We start from the raw sequence: 7,867 nt of genomic DNA on the forward strand, positions 1-7,867 counted from the left end.
GGAAGCAAGAAGGATCGGGAATGCTTCAACTATCATGAGCCGTGAAGACTCTGCCGAAGCTAAGTGGGGGAGAATCGATCAGGTATTCAGAAGCAGAAATAGGTGTGAGACTAGGACGAGTTTCGCATCCCCGTCAGGGAGAAAGACGGTTGAGTGGCCGTCTAGGTCGAGTATCCGGTGAGTCGGGAGTTAGAAAACGTAAGTAGGTGATAAATAAAAAGAAAGACTTACAGTATGAACTGTAAGAAAGGTTTAAACTATTGATTTATCCCGCCTAAAGAAAGAAATTATAACACGAGGAAGAAAGCCTACGGACAGCCTAATCTTCATCTCTAGAGGTTTGGAAGGAGATGTATATGTAGTGACTGGAGTTCAAGAAGGAAGGACAGTTGGCCATGCTACTCTACTCAGAGATGCATGCCATAATTTATATCAATTCACAGTTCTCATGATCTCAAAGTGATAGACTACATTCAATATGAAGGAGAAAAAAGGATTTATCCCTCTATTCAACTACCCATCCAAGAGCATTTGGCTTCACTTTATTTTTTATTTTTTGATAGGGAGGATAATATCTTTTGGCAGCTCAATCCTCACGGTAATAATTATGCCAATTCTGCCTAAAAATCTCTTCAGGTGATCAAGAGGGCCCCTTTTTCAGTAGATGAGATTAGGATGAAAGGTATTATCTCAACGATGCTTTTCTCTGGCTTGCTTTTCAAAATTTCATTTTGGTCTGCGGTAATGTAATTGGGATTTTCATAAAAAAAATTTCTATGAAAGCAAGAGATGGAAAGTTTTGTTCTAAATTATGCCTTATTCCATGAGATCTAGAAGCACTTCTGCAACTTTATCTCTCTCCATTTCCATAACTTTTTTTTACTTCTTTAAAAGGGGAATGAAGACCTTCCTTAGAAGTTGTCGCTCGATCGAAAGGATATAATACATACAAAACCTTAACTTCGCGGACTTTCCGAGGTATAACCTTCGCCACGACATTAGTGGCTTAGCTCTTCGCGCTTCCCGCAGGCTTTTTTTTATAGGGAGAGAGTCAGGGGGCGGTACGGAATATTCAAAGTTTGGTTCACACTTTTCCTTGGCATCAGATAGCAGGTTTCAGGAACCAGGTTAGAGCTCCAGTTATTGTTTGTGACAACCCGAAATTTCTATCTTGTACAGTTATTCAAATCAATCAAAGTCAGACTCGTTTTCTGCTACCTTCTAGCATTGTTTTGAGTCAAATCGAGTGTTCTAAACCTAGTATCTTCAAGTTAGAGTTTAGATTTGGGTTCTGCAAGTTCACCCCGACCCAAAATTGGCCAAACACTCACATAAGGAGTGTATGGCCGCACACTTGGGTGTGCGGCCGCACACCCCTCCTCTGGCAGCACACTCTCGTCTATAAAGTAAAAGCTTGGCCTTCATTCAACCCTTTTCACCCTCCTAGTCAAGAACTCATTCTCTCTCAAGTAGCATCCAATTTTTCCAGCTAGATCTTCAAGTGTTCTTCAGTTTCACCAAGAACACCTACTAAGTTCTTGGGCTCCAAACACCCCTAAACGCTTCTATATCATAAGTACCCTTTTTCTGCATGTTACCTGCTAGTTACGAGCCTTAGAAAACGTCCAAACCATGATCATCAAGGAGCGTGCGGCCACACACACCTCTTGTGGTCGTACACCCCTTTGTTTAGTGCTTAAGGACCTCAAACTCCAGTTGTATGCTAGCACATGATCAAGGACACTTAGGGGATGCAAGATGTAACCTTGGAATACACTTTTTGACCATTTTTCCTAGGAGTGTGTGGCCGCACACTCCATGGCCGCACACACCAGGCCGCACACCCAAGAGGCAGCACACCTGGTGGCCGCACACGCACATGTGTGGCCGTACACCCATTATATGCAACCTTTGGTGCTTCTAACACTTCAATCTAAGTGTTTTCTAAGTCCTAGGGTGTTTTCCTTTCATGATTAGTTTTATAAAGACTAATTATATACATATATGTGTCAATATATGCTTATTAGGATCCGTTGTGCTCAAGTCTTCACTTGACACTTAGCATCCTACAAACCGATCTTTCATTCGTACCACTCACTGCAGGTGAGTTCATACCCCTTTAACTTACCTTTTAAATGATTTTAAATGCTTTTATATGGGAGAATACAAGTAGAAACATTAAAGTTATTATATCAATCGCATGTGATTAATAGCTATCAAACAATGGATTTCTTATACTTCAAATTGTGTTTTCAAACAAACTACTTCAAATCGTTTTACAAACTCATTTATATGCAAAACTCTTTATCAAACCCTTTTAAACTTATACTTTGTCAAAAGCATATCTATATAGATATAGTTATATAAGTAGGACTGAAAGGACTTGGGACTGACAACTCGCCTTACTTCTTGTTCCTTGTTTGGTTGTGGACTTAGGGTATCAGTTGTTTGTCCAAAGGTCATTTGAATCTTAGTTATATATTATGTATATGTAAATAGATATAAAAGTTCTTCATTCAGTTCAGATCCTTTGGGTAGCAAAGGTGTTTAATCATGTTCATTCATACCAACAACATTGCTAGTAAACTATAATAGGTATAGTTTAGGAAGTCACTAATACTATTACTAGAACAACGAAACATACTAAGAGTCAGTTCATACATGAGTCAGTACATACTATAACGAGAAACAATACTTACTATAAAGAGATACAGATAGAGAATACTATAACGAGAATCAATACATACTACACACTATATACTAGAGAACATACTACATACTAGAAGGAGAGAATACTACACTAGAACATACTATAATACAAGAATACTATAACGTTAATGTGAGATACTACTTCATGGTGCGGCATATACTGATGTGCCACGTTTTGTACCCAGAGTCTCCTGGAGGGAGAGCGTGAGTTTGTGTATAGATCTATACGGGATTGACCATCCCACACCTTGCTGCTAGCTATAGTGGGACCTGCAGGTCTACGGGTGACGAATGTCATATCATTTCGACGTCTCGAACGCCGTGTTATACTAAGTCAAATCAAGTATGGATACAATCATATCACATTTTACCTTAAATAAACTAACAAGTTTAAGGGTAGTTAGTACATTAGTAGTTGCCAAGATAAAACTACTAGTACATCTTTACTTTTCCCATTTCATTCACATTGTGAATCTTCTCACATAACGGTAATGAAAAACTATATTTTGGTAATGATAGTCACACTTTGGGAAAACTCACACTTTTACAAAAGAACAAACACAGAAAACAGTTGAGTCTTGGTAGAAGACTACTTTAGTAGAAAATATAGGATTTTCTAGGAAGTTTACAAACATTTTCATTAAACACTTACAAACTCTTACATCAAACATTTACAAGTACTTTCTTCAACTTATACAAACAATGACACTAAAATACTTATGAACTCACCAGCTTAAATGCTGATCTACGCTTTCAAAATAACTTGTATTCTCAGGTCGCTAGTAGACAGGTACCGATGATCAAGTTTTTGAGAAGATGGAGCACATTCAAGACTCATCTTTTATTTTGATTATTCATTTTTGGTGTCATATAAACTACTGAACACACTTGTATTAAAATTATTACTATTAATGCAATGGATGATGTTGTTGCTTGTTTACTATTATGCATTGTTGTGATACTGTACATGACATCCTCCACCCCCGAACGTTCCGCCGTTCCGGTTTTGGGGTGTGACATTATTCGAGTTCAGTTGAGTGTTAGGTCTAGTGCATGCTCGAACCAGTATGGAAAGTGTTGTAAGACTACGGGGGTAGCCGTATCATTCACCAGGTAGGCAGATAGTGTGAGAGTGATGTAAGTCTGTGGGTGTAGCCGCAGCATTCACTAGGTTGGTAGATAGCATAAGCGTGTTGTTAGTGTTGGGTTATGAGCATTCTAACACTCCTATGGTGTACATGCAACCCTAGAAACCTTGGATCTATGTTTGACTAAGATACATGCAAAATGTTTTTTCCAAGGTTCATAATAACTTGCAATACAAAAATTCAAGTAGAATAACATACCTTTTAGAAGCTTGGATTCCTTGATGACTTTGTGAGCCTAGCACCCCAAATGTGATGCCTCAAATGCTTCACACAACACCAAAATTCTTGGAATAACCTTGAGAGAATTACACTATACTTAAAAATTGGCTAGCCCTCTTACTTTCTTGTAGTAGTGCCGATTTTGCTTGCATAAGGAGTCTTTATATAGTTGTGACACAATTAGGGTTACACCATGTAAACCCTAATTGTCATGGCTTTCCATATTCCATGATCCATGGGTTTGTAACCCCCATGGACTATCCATGGATCACCTTATGGTTTTTAACCCAATCCATACAAACCATGGATCATTAGCCCACTATACAAGAATAGATTATTTACATAATCAACCCCATATATTTAATTAGTCTCTTTTTGATCACTTAATTAATTCAAGATTAATTCTTTGATTTATACTAATTAAATAATATTATTAATATATTAGTACTTATAATATATTAATAAACCTTAAGTGTCCTTTCTCTCATTTTGGTCTATCCAATTATTGCAATGCCATGCAACCCAAATGGGCCATATCAGGTCGGGTCAAGTACATACCAAATATAGTTATGGACTTAGACACTATATCCAACAGTCTCCCACTTGGATAAGTCTAATAACTATAGTTGCAAATATGACTTCAGAATCCGACTAGCAATCATAGCTAATTCAAAGTCTCTTGGAACTAAGATGATGATGATGATACGCCATTTAAGATAAGTGATCATATAATCCTCTGCTCTCAAGATATCAGTCGGACAAATACATGGAACAACATCGTACTTATTGGCCAACAATTGTTTCTCGATCTCTGATTTGTTTGACATAGAACTAAATCGAACACATCAATTAGGTTCTGACCGGGCCCGGTACATAAGTCAAAACAAAAACATCGAGGAGCCTAGATATCGCTCCTAATCCTAGAAGGAACAGATAAACTTCGACTCATATGCTTGTACTAACTACTTATTGAATTATGCACAAAAATCACGTTTTATAACATCGAGTTACCAATGCGTTTTCGTACAATCAATGTATAACCAATTCATAGTCAACAATTCATATCTCTAGGTTTGAAGATTTATATGATATTACCGTCTCACGATCACTCGAGATAAATTCCATGAAGTGATACAAGTGAGCGTGGGTTAAGTCCAATACTCAGAACTTATGAGCACTCATGAATGTTGCAGCAAACATTGCTATGTCTAATACACCTTAGACAGTCTACAAACCCAATTCATGACAGTCTTAATTCAATACCTACTTCCAAAGTATGACTGACTGTGGAGAGTTTGAATAATATAATTATCCTGGAAGTCAAAACATGCAAAATTGAAACAATAGTAAACGATTAACATAAGATAGTAACACTTTACTCACAAATAAATAACAACTTTTATTTAATCATCAAATTTCAATTACATTTTACAAGTTTCAAGCTATCTAATTATTAAAACTAATATCATCCTTCAGCCCGATGCGCCTCGCATGCTTTAAATGCTTAACCCTAGTCAGTCCCTTTGTGAGGGGATCGGCTGGGTTCTCATCTGATGATACCCTCTTATCCACGAGGAGTCGTTCTTCTATATGATGTCTAATGAAATGGTATTTTCTGTCAATGTGTCGGGATCTCCCATGATCCCTTGGTTCCTTAGCTAAGGCAACTGCACTTTCGTTGTCACAGAAAATTTCCATTGGCTCTTTTATAGCTGGTACAACTCCAAGGTCTCCAATGAAGTTCTTTAGCCATATCGCCTCCTTTGCTGCCTCGCTTGCTGCTATATACTCTGATTCGCAAGTTGAATCAGCTACCGTCTCCTGCTTGGAACTTTTCCAAGTAATTGCTCCTCCATCTAGGATAAAGACCCAGCCTGACTGAGAGTGGAAATTATCCCTATCAGCCTGAAAGCTAGCATCGCTGTATCCTACCACTCTCAAGTCATCACTGCCACCAAGGGTAAGGACCCAATCCTTAGTCCTTCGCAGATACTTGAGAATGTTCTTTACTGTAGTCCAGTGAGCCTTGCCAGGGTTCCCTTGATATCTACTGACCATGCTTAAGGAAAAGGCCACATCAGGGTGAGTACAAGTCATAGCATACATGATCGAGCCCACAACGGAAGCATATGGTACATGACTCATCTCAGCTATTTCTGCCTCTGTACTCGGACTCTGAGTCTTACTTAGTTTGGCATTACTCTGGATTGGTAATTCCCCTTTCTTGGAATCCTGCATACTAAACCTCTTCAGTACCTTATCCAAGTAAGTACTCTGACTAAGTCCAATTAGTCTCTTACTCCTGTCTCTCAATATCCTTATCCCAAGGATAGAGGCAGCTTCCCCAAGGTCCTTCATAGCGAAACACTTCCCAAGCCATGACTTAATCTCCTGCAAGGTTGGGATGTCATTTCCTATGAGTAGTATGTCATCCAGATATAACACCAATAAGCTAACTATACTCCCACTATCCCTAACATATACACAGGACTCATCCTCACTCCTTGAAAAATCAAACCCCTTGACTTTCTCATCGAAGCAAAGATTCCATTTGCGAGGTGCTTGTTTCAACCCATAGATAGATTTATGAAACTTACACACCTTATTAGGGTTCTCTATACTGACAAAACCATCTGGCTGACTCATGTAAACATCCTCAGCCAACTTTCCATTAAGGAAGGCCGTTTTGACATCCATTTGTCATATTTTATAGTCATGAAATGCAGCTATGGCTAACTTAACCCTAATAGACTTAATCTTTGCTACCGGTGAAAAGGTCTCATCATAATCAACTCCTGGAGTTTGAGAATATACCTTTGCAACCAGTCGCGCCTTATAAGTGTGTACATTACCATCCATGTCTGTCTTCTTCTTGAAGATCCATTTGCACCCGACTGTCTTACGACCTGGTACATTGTCAACCAAGTTCCAATCTTGATTGTCATACATGGACTGTATCTCGCTGTCCATAGCCTCTTTCCATTTAGCAGCCTCAGGGCCTGCCATGGCTTCCATGTAGCTGTTAGGTTCATCCAGACCTACCAGTGTACTATCACTGATAAGTGTATCACCTCAGAGGTATGGGCTCATCTACCGGATCAATAAGAGTTTCCTCCTCAGGTTGGTCGCTAGTGTTTGAGGTTCCTTCACCGCTTGACTCTTGAAGCTCTTCAAGGTTAATTTGCCTCTCACTGTCTCCTTGGCTTATAAATTCTCTCTCACAAAAGACTCCTCTCCTTACCACAAAGACCACATTCTCACTGGGTCTGTAGAAGAGGTAACCAAAGGATTTCTGTGGGTAGCCAATGAAAATATATCTCTCGCTTCGAGGTTCGAGCTTGTCGTGAGATTCGCGCCTCACGAAAGCCTCGCAACCCCAAATCTTGATGTGGTCCAAGTTGGGAACTTTCCCAGTCCACATCTCATGAGATGTTTTGGCAACCTTCTTTGTAGGGACTAGATTAAGGATGTGGGTGGCAGTCTCTAAGGCATACCCCCAGAATGAGATTGGTAACGAAGCTCGACTCATCATGAAACGAACCATGTCCAATAAGGTTCGATTGCGCCTCTCAGCTACACCATTCAGTTGTGGTGTCCTAGGAGGTGTCAATTGTGAGACAATCCCACATTCCTTAAGATAGTCAAGGAACTCGATACTAAGATACTCTCCTCCCCGATCGGATCAGAGCATCTTGATATTCCTGCCCAGTTGATTTTCCACTCCCTGCTTAAACTCTTTGAATTTCTCAAAGGTCTCTGACTTATGCTTGATTAAATAGATATATCCATAT

Source organism: Lactuca virosa, chromosome 5 (assembly GCF_052849685.1).
Source record: "Lactuca virosa cultivar CGN04683 chromosome 5, Lactuca_virosa_CGN04683_v6, whole genome shotgun sequence".
NCBI classification, from domain to species: Eukaryota; Viridiplantae; Streptophyta; class Magnoliopsida; order Asterales; family Asteraceae; genus Lactuca; species Lactuca virosa.